At 36.2% G+C, this 16,796-nt stretch overlaps 1 long non-coding RNA gene across 2 annotated transcripts in view; it reads left to right on the forward strand.

The window, feature by feature from the left end:
• LOC141429570 (uncharacterized) overlaps positions 1-16,796 on the forward strand; it is a 66,992-nt gene that overhangs the window by 40,119 nt on the left and 10,077 nt on the right. Inside the window, exons 2-3 of one of the 2 annotated variants that reach the window (XR_012451555.1) lie at positions 4,433-4,844; positions 16,036-16,324. This is a non-coding gene — a long non-coding RNA (uncharacterized lncRNA). The remainder of the gene's footprint in view (positions 1-4,432; positions 4,845-16,035; positions 16,325-16,796) is intronic. The other variant, XR_012451556.1, reaches the window with a different exon arrangement.

Here is a 16,796-nt window from a genome sequence, read left to right on the forward strand (position 1 = left end):
ATCCAGTTATTTCATCTATATACAATCTGTTTGTCAACTATTTAGTTTAGTAGATTTCGTATCAAGTATCCGTTAATATATTCAAACATGTAGTAGGTACTCCTGCCAGGTAAAATTAGATTTATTTTACAGTAAGGGGCTGTTTCACCATCCATTGATTAGCGTTAACCGACGGTTAAATGTGATTATCGAACAAAACAGTTAATCACTTCACTAATCAAATGGTGATATCAGTTTTTACCAACATACGGAAAGATTGGAAAAAAGAACCTATAGGTTTTGTCAAACAAGTTATTATGACTTAATTTTATTTTTATGATGTCCGTATTTTAGAAACAATCGAACTTTACGCTGATCCAATAAACGCTTCTCAAACTAAAATACAGGGTGTTTCCAAACTCCCAATCGCTCCAAAAGCCAGCTACTCACCCAAGCCACTCGCACATTTCAAACGCGGCACAAACCGGCCGACCCTTTGCGGCCAGTTTCTCCCTAACAGTGGGCAGTACACCCTCTAAACAACCTTTTATACCAAATAAGGGCCCAAACCCCAGCGAGACACGCTACGAAATAAACCTTTAGCTTCAACAGTAGAGTTGAAATTCAACTGTAGATTAATTTATTGGGCAGTAGGGACTAAGTAGCAGGGGGCGGTAGAATCGACCCGTGGCTAGTACAATTGCGTAGTTTTGATTCCCATTCTGTTTGTCTGAATATTAAACTTACCTTTTTGCTTGCCTGGGCAAATGTTTGAGTAACTATAAGTAAATTTGAAGAAGGGGAAAGAAAAGTTGGTGCACTGCAATGTCGGCTTGTTATTACTTTTTTACTCGGGAACTCTGGTTTTGCGGCATGTTGACTATTAATTCTTATATAGAGATAAATGCAAACTTCAATATTAAACGTCCAAAATCTGTCATATTATTCATACAAATAGCTTAGGCAGTTTTTCTAACCACTTGGCTATCGGTCGTATTATATTTAAATTTTTAAAATGTGTACTTAGATGTTTTTTCTACGGGATTAAATAAAGTACATAATTTGAGCTGGAATAATTGAGAACAGCCTGTAACTATGAGCAGATTTATAATTTCGTTCATGAAATTTGAGAAAACTCAAGCAATAGTCATAATATTATTATGTACATAAGTGGTTATTAAATCCATACTAATATTATAAATGCGAAAGTGTGTGTGTTTGTATGTTTGTCCGTCTTACACGTCAAAACGTAGCGACAGTTTCCTTTAAGCCAGAGAGTGACATAGGCTACTTTTTATCTCGGATAAATGCATAGTTCCCGAGGGAATAGCGGCCATAGAACCGAATTCCCCGCGGGCGAAGCCGCGGACAAAAGCAAGTATTAATATAAAGCCAGATAAGTCCACAGCTAGCACATAATAGGTCAAGCAAAAATAGCTGTGAAAACACGTTTTTTAAATGAGATTCTCCTCCAATTTTTAACTTTGCTTTATTTTCAGTACCTATTTGTTGTCATAGCGACTATTGTAATACAAACTTTGTGAAAATTACAAGCGTCCACCTATCATAAGTAGTTCATAAGATACAGAACGTACAGACACACAACGGAGATACTGTGGATCCTTTAGTAACTTTTGGGTATGACATCTAAAATCATTAAGTCGATAATAAAAACTAATATTTATTGAGTTCGCTACGCCTAATATTATAATTTGACTAGCTGTTGCCCGCGACTCCGTCCGCGTAAAATTCATTTATTACTATGTAATTTCCCAGGATAAAAATTATCCTATGTTTTCATCTAAATTGTTCATCGTTCACATTTATAATATTAGTCGGATTATGCTTACACTTCGCATAACTTTGTAATTTTACGCCCGAGTGTCCCGTTCACTACTACGATAACATTACGCTTAGGATCCAGTCGTAAAATACAGGTCATTTGGAAATTTTATTAGAAATATTATAGTTCTGAGGCAAATACTTTGATGGGCATTTCTATCTACCGCTGTATCCTGAGTTTATCCCTCCGATTTCAACAAAATTTGGGAGGTAGACCCAGTCCATGATTCCGAGCTGAAAAAACACAGATGTGTCCCCAAAATATTGTATAGATGTGTCCGCAATTGTTACGAATTTTTACAGAATTTATACAATATTTTGGGAACACATCTGGAGACCCTGTTTTTCCAGCTCGATATCATGGACTGATTCTACTTCCCAAATTCTGTTGAAATTGGAGAGTTAAACTCAGGGTACAACGGTAGATAGAAATGCCCTAATCCTACCTATTCTGACTTCTTCAGGCAAAAGGCGGTATCTCAGAAAAAAAAAACTCTTCATCATCTAAAATTCAAACTGAGACATGGATGCAGTCTCAGTTTATATTTTCGATATGGTTTCACGGGATAGCCGTAAAAGTAACGAATTTGGAGTTGAAATAAAAAATACAAAAAGACTCCAAAAAACCAATCATAATTTGATTGCTTAGTAGCGACATCTCTTGTCTGGGTGAGAGGTTAGTTCCAAAAGAATGTGACGTCTCTCGATGAGAGCGAAACAGATGTCGCTAGTGCTGCTGCTTAAGTAGCGTAGTGGAAAAAAGTGATGGTTTCACGGAATACCCGTAAAAGTAACGAATTTGGAGTTGAAATATAAAAATACAAAAAGACTCCAAAAAACCAATCATAATCTTTATCATCTGTTATTAACTCATCATCATCTGCAGCGATGTAGTCAGAAGGTTCTCGAATGGCGTCCGCGGACCGGGAGACCTAACAAGATGGAGCGACGACCTGGTTAAGATCGCGGGATCGCGGTGGATGCGGAAAGCACAAGACCGGTCTGAGTGGAGAGCCTTGGGGGAGGCCTATGTCCAGCAGTGGACGTCTTTCGGCTGACATGATGATCATCTGTATCAAATGTTTTAAGCTACACAATGGTATAAAGTCAAGTGTTTTTTTTAAACAAAAACTAGTCCTAACTAATAATAAAAATGCGAGTGTGCGTACGTTTGTTTGTTACGGTTTCACGCTTAAAACCGATCGTGATGAAATTTGGAATGGACATAGTTTGATTTCATCCTAAATAATTGTATAATTCCCGCGGCCGCGCGTTAAACTAATTCTTCACAGACAAAGTCGCGGGCAACAGGTACTATTTATATAAAGCACAACTATACCATCATATCCATATGTTATATCAACTCTTACAATAACTAAACAATTTTTTCAAAATGAAAATAGACTTTAATCCACCAAAACAAAAAATCACTACATCAAAGCCTTTACCTATTATTTTTTCTAACCCCTCGCCCGCTCAGTCCACAGAACCCAAACCTGTCAGTACAGAACGTGACCATTTGTATCGACACGCTGGAAATTGCTTCGTTTCAGGGTTCCGTACTTTGTCCTGACAGCGACACTGTTTACGTAGGTAGCCGGTCGAAGAAATATCCCCTCGTGTGTTACTTGCCCGTTTGTGGGACAAGGGATAAGCGGAAAGCGGTGTAAATCTATCGTTTTGATCGTAATCCATTTCAGAAATAGTAGTCTCGATTAGATCGAGTTACTACATAATTAGCCTGTCAGACAGATTCACCCCGTTACCAATTAGAATTTATTAAGTTTTAGTTAAATTAAAAGTAAGTCTTATAAGTAAACAACTCTAGAATTTCTTGATTAAAGATATAAGGTATCATGTAGGTATCTGGCTCACAGGTATCTAGCTCACACGGTCGCGCCAGTTGTCTTTTGCCGGTCACACACGTAATACACTTGTGCACTTAGTATCGCAGTAAATCCATAGAGGTTAACCCTGGTTTCTACTCATCACCCCTAAAGACAGTAAGTACCTCTATAGGTACATTCATCTACCTAGCTTGCAAACTTACAACAAAATTGGCGTAAACGTTTCAGTTTAATAATAAATATTCTTATATTTGCAATCGAACTTGATAGGTGCACAGCTGTTAAAATTATTTTGCTATCTATTTATAACAAATAACTAAATAAATGTCATTGGACAATAATTATTACTAGCTGACCTAATCCCAAAGTTAAGAAAGGTAAATATCTTACCTACTTAGAAATTAAACATAGGACAAAGCAGAAACATTCGTATTTTTTACACAAATATCTGCCTCGACTAGGGACTGAACCCTGAAAAGAAAACTCAAAAAGGGCGCCGCTGAAAATAAGAAAAACAGATTTTTATCGCGATATTATTCTCAAAAATTAAAATTCGACACAATTTTTCACTATTCAATGATATTTTTTACAAATGTGATACTGTTCTTATAATTTCTTTTTTTGCATTATGTTAGATTTGAGCTAAATAATAAATACGTAACATCATCTATCTTTACAACTAAAATAATGTCCGATAATTGAGCATTCTAAAAACATAATTACCATACCTATACGACATTTAATGGAAATTATCTTTGTTTCAGGTGCTCAGTTTCCTCCGCAATTAAAGCAATATGGCAGAACTACCCATAAGACAAAACTTAATAAGAAAACGTATTTAAGAATTGCCACAACTTGAAAGCTGATTTTATTGACAAAAGATGCCACCCGCTTTTGAGATAACAGAAATAGGATTTTAAAAATTGTAACCAACAGAATTGATCATGAATGGCTTAATGCAAGAACCTAGACAGTAATGAAAATGCACAACTACTGACGACAACACATTTACCGGCGAAGAAACAACAAGATTTTTTGGAAGTAAACTAAAATGCACCGTAAAACGCTCCCGCCTTCACTCTCGCTGAGTCTTGTACTCTCGCCTCCACCGCCATCGGACCTTACGCCTTGACAGCGAAGCGGGTCCGGCCTCTTACCCCGCTCAGCCACAAATAGGTACATTTCCTCCAAACCTTCTTCAAACAACTTTGCAATTATTTTTGTATAACTTTTGTCACTTTTTTGTATGTATAAACCTAATTCTAATAAGAAAAAAATTTCGCGATAGATAACAACCGATCTTTCAAATAGAGAATACATCTAAAATTCAAGCAAAAAAGTTGACTAAATGAAAGTAATTTCTAATAAGAAGCGTTAGAACACTGCCATCTAGTGGCGAGTAGCTAATGGCGAGTTTGTCACTCGTAGTCGCGAGCGACTATTTCACCCTAACGTCATAGAGGGCGCTAGTACACTAATGAAAACATTTAAAATTCTAATACGATTTCTAGAATGACCGTTAACATGGGACTTTTAAATATAAAATAAGAAGCAAATGTAATAATTAAATTTAGGATACGGAGCATGTTTCGAATGAATTTAATGGCAATTAGTTGTTCAATTATTTTATTTTTTGTACTTATACATGTGCCGAATCTAGTGTAATAATATGTTGCCTTTACTCGTATATAGGATTACATCAACTAGATTGATAGGTAGTAATAATAATGATTATCAATGTATTTTCTGTTATGAAAATAATTACAAGTAAAACAAAGTTCCTTTGTTTATAGACGCCGTACTTACATCTTTTAAATTTACGAAAGCTTTGAAAGCTTTATCTTAAAGTTGCTCGAGTGAGAGTTTTGCGGACGGGGAGTGAAAAATGCAGCGAAGTTTTACTGAGAGTGAAAGTGAGGACTTCAGGGTTTGAACTTGTACCAGGGGGGCTACTACGAAATTCGAAAATCGAAGTTCCAATCGTACTGTCCCCTTCACTCTCATGTTAAATAATATAAGCGTCAGGGACGGCAAGATACGAAGAGACGAAGTTCGTAGTAGGTATAGGGCCAGGCGCTTGGAGGGATTAAAAGTTCCGGCTTTTTCTTTTCTTAGTCTTAAAGGATCTTTTGCAAAGAAAGCTATGTTGTAGGTAAATAAATACTGAATGGGGTTGTTTATATAAGGTAAATAAGACAGCACAAAATTACAGGAGGTTAAAAATAGCCTGAATGGCTCGAGAAAAGGACGGCACGGCTGTGCCTTTGTTTTGATCGACTTGGCGCAGGCACTGCCGTGTCCCCACATAATAAAAATTTAAGCAACAAAATTTCTTTTTCTTTTTTTCAACGTGTTTTTTTCTTGATAGTCATATTACTCATAATTTAAGAGAAAATTGATGTACTTTTTCTCTAGTTTCCGGCCCCAACAATTTTGATGAAATTTGGTATGTAGGTGTTTTCGGGGATGACAAATCGATCTAGTTTGGCCTTATCTCTGGAAAAACGCTTATTATCGAGTTTTAGCCCGAGCAAAGCTCGGTCGCCCAGGTATGTGTTTATCCATTTCCTAGTACCTATAGTTTGCTTATACATATATGTTACTTTGGGACTAGGTCAATTGGTGTCAATTGTCCCATGATTTTTATTTATTTTTCTCCAGCAAGACAAGTGACAGTGACCCTAAAATGTAAATTTCTATTAACACCCGTCTGCCAAATTAAACCGCATTGAATTCCCGTTACAGCATAAAGATAACCCTGTAACTACTCGGACTAGTCCTGGCAAGCCTGTCATTTCCTGGCAAAAACTCGTTTACCCCCGTTAAACCATTTTAACCCCCAGTTAAAATGGGAGGGGGCGCGCGGCGGGCCATATCCGCCTGCCGATTGGGACCCGTGATTGATCTGACTGGATTGAGTGATCACTGTGGGTGCCTCGTGTAGAGTGAATCAAAAATACCTACTAACTTACTAATAATAATTCCTACTAAACATTCTCACTAATATAATATTATAATAATTCATAGTCAAACAGAAACCCTGTATTGCTCAGCAATGGCACAGCAATGATAGTGCATGTATAAAATAAACTATTTTCAAAATATTTGTTTTAAACTGTTTACCTTTATATATATATATATTTTTAAAATTCATGTCCGAAATCACATTTTGTATTTACCACGAGTGAAGGAAAGATCGTGAGTAAACCTGCACACACCTGTGAATAATTCAACGGTGTGTGTGAAGTTCCCAATCTGCACTGGGCCCGCGTGGAAACTACGGCCCAAGCCCCCTTATTCTGAGAGGAGGCCTGTGCTCAGCAGTGATGATAACCCTATATACTGATTCGAAGTTAAGAGAAAATTAAAATTAGAATATAAATATATTAATTTGTATATCACTATCCATTCCTACCTGCAACTTAACACTGTCAATGTCCTCGGTGTTAAAGAACGGAAATTAAACGGAAAATTAGCAACTTAAATGTCATTATATCTTTATAAGCTAGCAGATCTAGCTTAAAAGAGTTCGTATTTTTAATAGCATATGAAAATGTATTAGGTACTAATATATACTGCATATTACGGGCATGCGAGAATTTATGAAAACTGATGATTGAGTGCTTAAAAAATTGCAGCGTCTCTACTCAAACTGAATTAAAAATTAGGTAGAAGATTTATAAACATGTGCACGCTGTTGAAACCAGATACTTTATTGTTTAAAGTGTAAATGCCTTCACTATCTCTTTCTACCCTCGTATCGTACTATTTGACAGAAAGAAATGGTGAATACGACTGTAATTTTGAAAAATTTACTTTCAACAGGTTTCTCACTATACGGTTTAGGCTCTGGTCATTTATTGTCCCGGTGTCTGTCACTATTTTTATTTATAATAGTCATTGATACTGGAAAGCGCTTTAGCTGTATAAAATGTGAAATTTTATAGGGAAATATTTGGATTTATTTATAATTTTGTCTGCTTAAATTAAAGAACTCTGTTTTTACAATTTTATTACGTCACAAAGAAATATCCGCACTCTTTTAACAAAGTAAAGCATCGCAATGAAAATGCTAGATAGCCTTAAAGAAGTAGGTATAGCTCTTCCATAATATTTATTAATATTTTTCCAATCATAACTTCAAAGTAAAAAAGGTTTGTCCACATCACATATTTTCGAGCACAACCATCGTATATTTTCTAACACTCGTTTTTCGGGTCGTAGATAACTTGAAAGTGAACGGGTTAACAGGCGAGTGGGCAGGAATAACGAGATCGCAACTACTCACTCGGTATGATACAAAGAAAATTTATTGGAGATGCGAAAAAGGACATGTTTGGGCACGTGCTTGGCCAAAAAAACCAGACTAAAAAAACCTTTAAATAAAAACGCACTTTAAATTTCGAAAAAGAAGTCGCGAGTAACAACTAGTAAATAATAAAGTTTTTATTTGAACGCATATTTACAAACAATAAAAACCTGTAAGCAATTCAATGGTATGTGTGAAGTTCTCAATCTGCACAGGGCCAGCGTGTGAACTGCAGCCCAAGCCCTCCCATCCTGAGCAGCAAACCATATAAAACATAATCAAAAAATTTAACTGCCGGGGGTTGTCTTTGTCTAACTTCATTACAATATGGCTGCATTTTTACGCAACTACGACAAAGAATACTAATATCACTTAAATAGCTAGAAGAAAAACTAAGGTATTTAATACTAACGCGTTTTTATACCCATATTATACGTTTGTCAAAGTTGTGTTAACAAGACACACTTTAGTCTGTCACTTTGAAAAAAATAAAGAAGTCATTTATTCACTAACACGTGTAAGTATTAAATACCTTAGTTTTTCTTCTAGCTATTTAAGTGACATTCTTCGTCGCAGTTGCGTAAAAATGCAGCCATATTGTAATGAAGTTAGACAAAGACAACCCCCGGCAGAAGGGATGTTAAATCTGTTAAAAGAGGCGTGTATAGTTTTTCCTCGTTACCGGCTCCTACAATTTAGTTACGCCGTTTTATCTTATTGGAAAACACGGGATGATTCAAAAAGCTTTTAGAAGATATATGTAATGAATGGTTCATCGGTGTTTTCTGTATAAAATATGCTCATATACGGCGTAAATGGCGTAATAATACAATACAGTTGGCTCTATTGAACAACATAAAGTTAAGCAAAGAGAAAACAGAGGTACTTACTTCTAGACCAAAATAATAATACAAGAAATAAAAATATTTATAATAAAATATTTTTATACAAACACAAAAAGTATGTATGTATGTATGTATGTAAACTCTTTATTGCACATAAAAATAAAAATACAAATACACAGAGAGGAGAACAAAGGCGAGCTTATCCCTAAAAAGGGATCTCTTCCAGCTAACCTAGTAACCAGACGTTCGATTTACAGCTCTGAAGCGAATTGCACAATTTAAAGTTTAGCATAATATATCAGAAAGTAATTATTTTTTTAATTATTTTTGAGGTGCAACGGGATGCATGTATAATTGACACGAGAGAGAAGGCGGATCCATGACTGACAACTGCGAAGCACAAAGTAGTAATAAGTAATAAATAAGGAAAAAAAGTATTATACCACAAGTTTTATCAGAGTTAAAATTAAGTAGAACATCCCACCCACATGTACAAAAATGGGAAATAATATACAAACTCGCACAATAGCGACCCCCGGCAAATTACGAGGTGCGAGGGTCCGGCACAATGCGCGTGAGGGAGACGGAAGACCATTAATGGATGGACATTAGGATCTCGGTGTACGTTAAGTTAACGAAGCCGTCAAATTTATAAGTGTTACAATACCTAGTATAATACGCCCGCTACTTCAACTATGTTGCAGAAGTTTTTTTTAAGTTTGTTTGTTTTATCGCCACAATTGTATTCAAAACACGAAAATTATAATTTTGCACCGAGATGGCCTAGTGGTTTGATTTATGGCCTGTCAACAGAGGATCATGAGTTCAAATCCGGCCTCGCACACAGACGGTTCCTCATTTTTCTTTCGAGTCATACAAAAAAGTAAGTTTTCAAGTATTTTTAGGGCTCCATAGAGGCTATGAACGGGTACGCTAGCTTGACGCTCACCAGTGGTGACGTCATTGTCTCATTTAACATGATGAGAGTGTGCCATGTAAGAGTCATCATCCCAGCCTATATACGTCCCACTGCTGGGAACAGGTCTCCTCTCAGAACAAGAGGGCTTGGGCTATAGTTCCCACGCGGGCCCAGTGCGGATTGGGAACTTCACACGCACCATTGAATTGCTTCACAGGTTTGTGCAGGTTTCCTCACGATGTTTTCCTTCACCGCAAAGCTCGTGGTAAATTTCAAAATGTAATTCCGCACATGAATTTGGAAAAACTCAGAGGTGCGAGCCGGGGTTTGAACCCACGACCCTCTGCTTGTAATAATGGCCGATTTATGATTGTATGTATGTCTCGAGAAGTTGTGTTACTAACCAAGTTGCCTTAAAGCAGCTTTGAGCCAATATTGGAGTCTATAATTGTTCATATTATTCTACAGTCAGTACTTAATTGTAGGAATACTAACCTTAAAGAACTCAGTAAATACGCTAGCGCTTCGTATCAGTAATTAATGAGTTAATGTTCTTTTTTTTTTTCATCCATTCACGCAGGTTTTAAGTTTGGTCTTGCAGATAAATTTTGGTATAACATTATTATTTATGCACGTCATTGCGCATAACCTTTCCTCGTAATTACTTAAATTTAAAAAAAAAACGGCCAAGAGAGTGTCGGACACGGTCGAAATAAGGTTCCGTAGCCATTACGAAAAAATTAAGTACCTAATATTTTTCTAAGGATTTCGTATTTTATATGGAATATTCCAAGTTTATGTATATTTTATACCTTAAGCTGCTATTTACTCTTAAACTACTAATAATTCCCAAGAAAACTTAACCGTTATAGTTTTCCTTGTAAATTTGATATATTTACTACCATCCTGATTTTTTTCAACTTTTTCTACCCAACGGTTTAGATTTTAGAGGGGGGGGGGACGCCCGATTTTAACGAAAATTCGCACTTTAAAGTTGAATATTTTGCAAACAGATCACTGAATCGAAAAATCGTCTCAGCATACCCGTCGTTGGATAGGTTTTTAAAGACTATCTACGATGCCACACAGACAGACCGATAATTAGCGTCCAGTTTATCATCTCAGGCGCAAAACGTCCAATAAACAATAAAGAGTATAAACAAACAAACAAACGTTCACTGCTGAAAAAAGACTCCCCTTAGAATGCCACAATGAACGACAACTCGCCACTTGCGTGTCGTCAGTCCGCCTAGTGAAAAAATTGATTAAAATTATTTCAAGATTAAATATAACCTCACCAAGAAAAAGATGGAAAACCCCCGACTCTCTCAAAAACAGCTGAAGCGATTTTGATGAAACATGTCTTAGAACCATCGCTAAAAATCCTGTTTTCGAATAAAAAAACGCATTCAAATCGGTTTACCCGTTTAAGAGCTACGGTACCACAGACAGACATACATTAGCGGTCAAACTTATAACACCCCTTTTGGGGGTTAAAAAATGTAAAGTATTCAATGCAGGTTGCAGTGAAGGCCCCCTTGATTTTATTAGCAAGTACATCTCAGATCATGTAGGTACACTCAGACCCAAATAAGCATAGTACAAACCATTTGCAGCCTCATCATTCAACTAGAAATAAAATTATGTACGCCGTAACCCTCTCAACCATTAATCATAAGCCGGGGTCATTTATTGTATACAGCGAGTAGTACATAGGTTTAGGTACCCCTGATTTGAACATGTTAATTCATCATTGGTATTATGAACGTTTGTTTGGATTTTTGTAGCAGGTGTCTAAAGGAAACAGTTTTAGAAATTATGCGTTAGTTTTTCCGGGTGCACTTTTTATCACATAACTTTTTAAGTCTTGTTATTGGAACTGGAAGTCAGAAAATGATTTGTAATTTTACATCATAATTTAGGGGCTGTTTCACCATCCATTGATTAGTGTTAACTGGCGGTTAGGTGTGACGCCGTCTCTATTTGTTTTGTTCGAATAGAAGGAGACGGCATCACATTTAACCGTCAGTTAACACTAATCAATGGATGGTGAAACAGCCCCTTAATGTCTTAAACTTTCGTGATTTTCACTCATAGTCAAAATACCACGCACAGGACTTATCACGCTAGCACACACGAGTAATATTTACCTCGACGTTTCGGCAACATTACTGTGGCCGGTCACGAGTAGGTCGTGTGTGTTAGCGTGATAAGTCCTGTCCGTGGTATTTACATCATAATTATCATTAAATATTACTAGTGTTTGTTACTAATGATCACAATTCTGAATCATTGTAATTCATAATTTCAGTAATCATGAGATTAAATTATCAAACATCTTTTCTATACCGGGTGTGGCCTGCTGTAATACGAGCAAAAAATTAAAACATAGATCGTCCTCATCAAACTGAACAACATTAGTCAGTGACTTTTAAAAATAATGGAGTCTTTGAATTTTCCTTGTTTCATACAAATTAAATACTGCTATCAATGTACGCCATCCTAGAAACACAACTGACGTCGCTTGTCACGCTACAAGCATCAAGGATTTTTCATTACATTGCTTCTTCGAATAAATTTAAAAGTAGGTATATATTAAAAATTAAAAACTAAAGTTGTTCAGTTTGACGAGTATGATCTATGTTTTAATTATTTGCTCATATTACCTACAGGCCACACCCGGTATACCTAGAGACTAACTTAATAATCTCCGCCATCCGCGCTAATAGGTAAGCGAGAATAACCCCCAAAAATAGAGATCATAATAATAATGATATAAACCTACGACTTTAAATTTACTTAACTACAATTATTACGTATGAGAAAGAAATCTGACATTGTAACGAGTCCTCAGGTTTTTTTTGAAACTCGAGCTTTTTCTTTTTAAATGAATTAAAGAATTTCCTTGCTCACCCGCGACCTTACGATAGCTAAGCTTATGCAAAATATGCGTGTTCAATATGTGTGTCTAACAACTGGTAGCATGGTGTACGGTTGTGTCACTCTGAAGATGAGCTCTGGTTGAGTTCGAAACGCGTCGATAGTATGGTGGTGGTGATAGATGGGTTTGTGTGATTTGTGTGTGTTCTTACAGTGTGGAGGTGGAGGAACTGCATGAACACGCATATTTTGCATAAGCTTAGCTATCGTAAGGTCGCGGGTGAGCAAGGAAATTCTTTTAGTTCATTGATATGGACCTCCGCAAAGTAACGCCTGATTCAATAAATTATTTTTCTTTTTACTTCCTTTATCAGGTAAGATGTTAACAATGGCGATGCATATCCAAAATATCGCCAAGAAATCCACAGTTTAATAAACAGCGGATATCTCCCGCAATCACACGTGAACCCCGTGTATTAATCATGCGGCAGTCGCGCTCGTTAATCTCCGGCCCGCAATCTGAACGAGACGGGCTTTTTGTTAATTAATCTGTGCGTATGTAGTACTGTGCTATGTGCTTATGTATGTGGCTGTGACAGTTGAAAGTCAAAAACTACGAGGATTTTAATGAACTATAAACCATTACTTTGCTCACGTGGGACCTTTCGATAGCTGTCTATGCAATAAGTTTGTACATGCAGCTCCTCCACCTTTCACTGTGTTCTTAACCGTGTACTGCCGTTTCGCACAATTTTAATTCCCAAATGTTTCATTTGGCAAATGTTTTATTTCCCGAGTAAGTATCAAATTTCTCCGAAACCAAACATATTTCTCAGAATATTTTCTTATAGATTTATAGATCACAGTAGGTTAGGTTAGATTCGTTTTATGAAAGTTCCGAAAATAATAAGGTTTCTGAGAAATTTGATACTCGGGAAATGAAACATTTGCGAAAAATATTTTGCCCAAACGGCATAGAACCGTTCTTAACACATACAAATCACACAAATTTAACTCAACTGTTTAGAACTCAACCAAAGTTCATCCTCAGAGCAACAATAGATTATAAGTTAAACCTAAGTAAAGTAACGGCTGATTCAATAAGGCATGAGACTTTTTTATAGATTTCAAAATAAGGTTCTAATTTTTATTTGATTTTTAGGCTTCCGCACCTCAGACGGTAATAGCGGAAACCATAAAAGATGACTTCGTTGGTAATTCTGTCCGTCAGGTAGGACCCTTTTTCTCAGGAACCTTTTTCACACTGTGGACATTTTGCAAACATCAGATATTCAGAAACCTGAACCTTCAGTGCATGAATCCAACTCGCATCTGGCCTTAAATATCTTCGCCAGCTATGTTGGGGTTTCCACGATTTTTCTTTAAAGTAAAAACCCGCCAAGTGCGACTCGGACTTGCGCACGAAGGAATCCGTACCATCTATACAAAATTCATTAGACATTAGCAAAAAACGGCAAAAAAATCACGTGACACGGGAGCCTCCCTTAAATATTTATTTTAATCTGTTTTTAGTATTTTGTTGTTATAGTGGTTACAGTTATACATAATATGTGAAAATTTCAACTGTCTAACTATCACGGTTCATGAGATACAGCCTGGTGACAGATGGACGGACGGACGGCCAGACAGCGAAGTCTTAGTAATAGGGTTTCCGTTTTTACCCTTTGGGTTCGGAACCCTAACTATTTACGAAAGTAAAAAAAAACAGAAGTTTCAATAGTCGACTGCGTTGTTGTATGATAGATATTTCTTTCACCCTCTCGCTTACTGAAATGTAACTAAATCAGAATCTAGCACAATACCAAACCAAAGTCTCTTTAAATCCTTTAGAATACCTCAAAAATACCATCTAAATAACGACCAAAATGCAACTGCACCAAACCCCGCTACAATCATGATTGCATTCCTTATTTGTCCACATACCTCCCCCCACCCAGTAGTCCCCACTGTGGGGGGTACCCCCTCTGGAATTTTGGCGGTCGGCATTCCGCATGGTCATTCTTTGAGTCATAATTCTAGAGTGACATGGAGGTTGCTGTAATTGTTTTTTTGTTTACATTTTTGGCGTGCTTGTGAACATTGTGAAGTTTCGGACTAAATAATATATTGGGTATAGTAGGACTAGAACAATTCAAAGTAACAGAGTGAAAGAGAGCCAGTTAGATGCTGAGACCGTCCAAAGGCTGACACAAGAGTTTTTTTTACATAAATCATCGTCGTGTGCGTCGTGTGTCGTGATTGACCCCTATCTCACCTAAGTATCTTTTATGTTTTAGCCCATTTATAATAAAATAAAAAATATAATTAATCCGTCAGTAAGATTACCAAAAAATTTTGGAAAAGTATTTTTTTTGTTATATGTTAATTTAACTAAAGTTGGTGAGGCTGGTATTTGTCTAAAACTCTGTTTACAGCATCAGACATACCTAAAGCGTAAGTGATTTTTACCTCGTATTTTTTTACTATGGGATAAGGTTTTTAAAAATTAACGACTGATTACATTATGGCTATTATTTTATTGTTTAATTGTTACAATCACTGCCATTTATTGTTTATAGATAAATAAAATCAAAAACTTGTAAAAGCATTTTTCAATAAACAGACACTGTGTATCTCATTCCTAATACTTACAAAACTGAGTATAGCTAAGATACAGCTGTTTTATTGGAGAAGCATCTAGTGTAGTTTAATACAATAATACTATAGACCTCGCAAATTAAAACCTTCATCAATCAATTGTATAAAAGTACAGTTAGTTATTTTTTAAATACCAACGCAAAATTGTGGAATTTTATTATTTTATTGTGTATCTATATGTAGGTCTGTGGTAGCTCTCCAAAAAGCCCCCATCCGAAAAAAACACACACTACACTTGCTTCTTTGCTAAAACACTCAATACTAAATACTCAATAAAAAAATCCAAACGCAAACTTTAATTATTTCCAAATAGAGTCGTATCGCTGTAAAACTAAATTACATATAAACGTATATTACCTAGCATAAACACATGCCGACTGAGCAATGAAAAGTGTAGTGGCTGTATGCGAGGAATTTTGATGCGTACAGTTTCGCCTGGTCATTGTCGTTTTCACAATTTCACTCTGGCACGAGAGTTTGAAGTGTGGAGTGAGATTTTGCTAGAAAACATAGATGGGTTTTTAAGTTAATCTCGTATAAAACGTATTATACCAGGTTGAGTCACAAAGTTGTCGGTATAATAATTATAACCTAAAGCTCAGTTTAGACCTGCAAGAAAAAAAAACTATTTTGGAAAGAGTCGGTTTCATATTTTTTAATCAATTCAGGTTCTAAATACGAGTATGTTTCTATTAAACTTTTTTTTGTATTTTCCCTCCTCACTTTTTATTGAACGATATTGTAAATTTGTTACAGGTCGACCCCAATACATCTGCCTTCAATGCAACATACACAAGAAATTATAATTGGTACCTGTCATCATCATCATCATCATCTGATCTTGATTATTTGGATGTGCAAGTTCGGAATGGAAGTGCAAGGATGAAAAAATGGGTTGTAACCGAACCGTTACGTGAGAAGAAAGTCTGTCTCCACTCTTATCCTCCAGATATGCCCAGAATGCGGCTCTCCGTTGATATTTTACGCGACTCGTTTTAAGGGGCTGTTACACGTTACGGGAATAAATATCATGTGTAGTAATTACGTAAGTTTGCCTATTTACGTACCTTGCCTTAGCTGTATAATCAAATTTAGAGTATAAAGCAATTTTGAAATATAAAGAAAGAAAGACAAGACACAACAATAGTATTAAGTAGGTACAAATAGACAACATGTTGGAAAGTATGTATCATTGCGGTTGTGAATCGGACACTGGCTCAGCATAATGCTGAAGCGTTAATAATAAACACCCCAGCGCTGATTTTCAGCCAGCACCGTTAAAAAAAAAGTGTAAAATTACTTTTTGTACTTAACATTTTTACTGCGCACGATGCCAATTGTATGGAAATGGACTTAAATATAATACAAAAAACACAGAATTTGCGAATAATACACCAGAGGAGCATTTGGTTTTTTTTTCGTTGCTTCAAATAATAAATGAAGTTCTTTGCTGTTGGTACGTAGGTATTCCATTCAAGCAAACAATTTTTTCAGAATTTATGATTTTTTTTCTATTC

The sequence above is a fragment of the Choristoneura fumiferana genome, chromosome 7 (assembly GCF_025370935.1).
Source record: "Choristoneura fumiferana chromosome 7, NRCan_CFum_1, whole genome shotgun sequence".
Classification (NCBI taxonomy): domain Eukaryota; kingdom Metazoa; phylum Arthropoda; class Insecta; order Lepidoptera; family Tortricidae; genus Choristoneura; species Choristoneura fumiferana.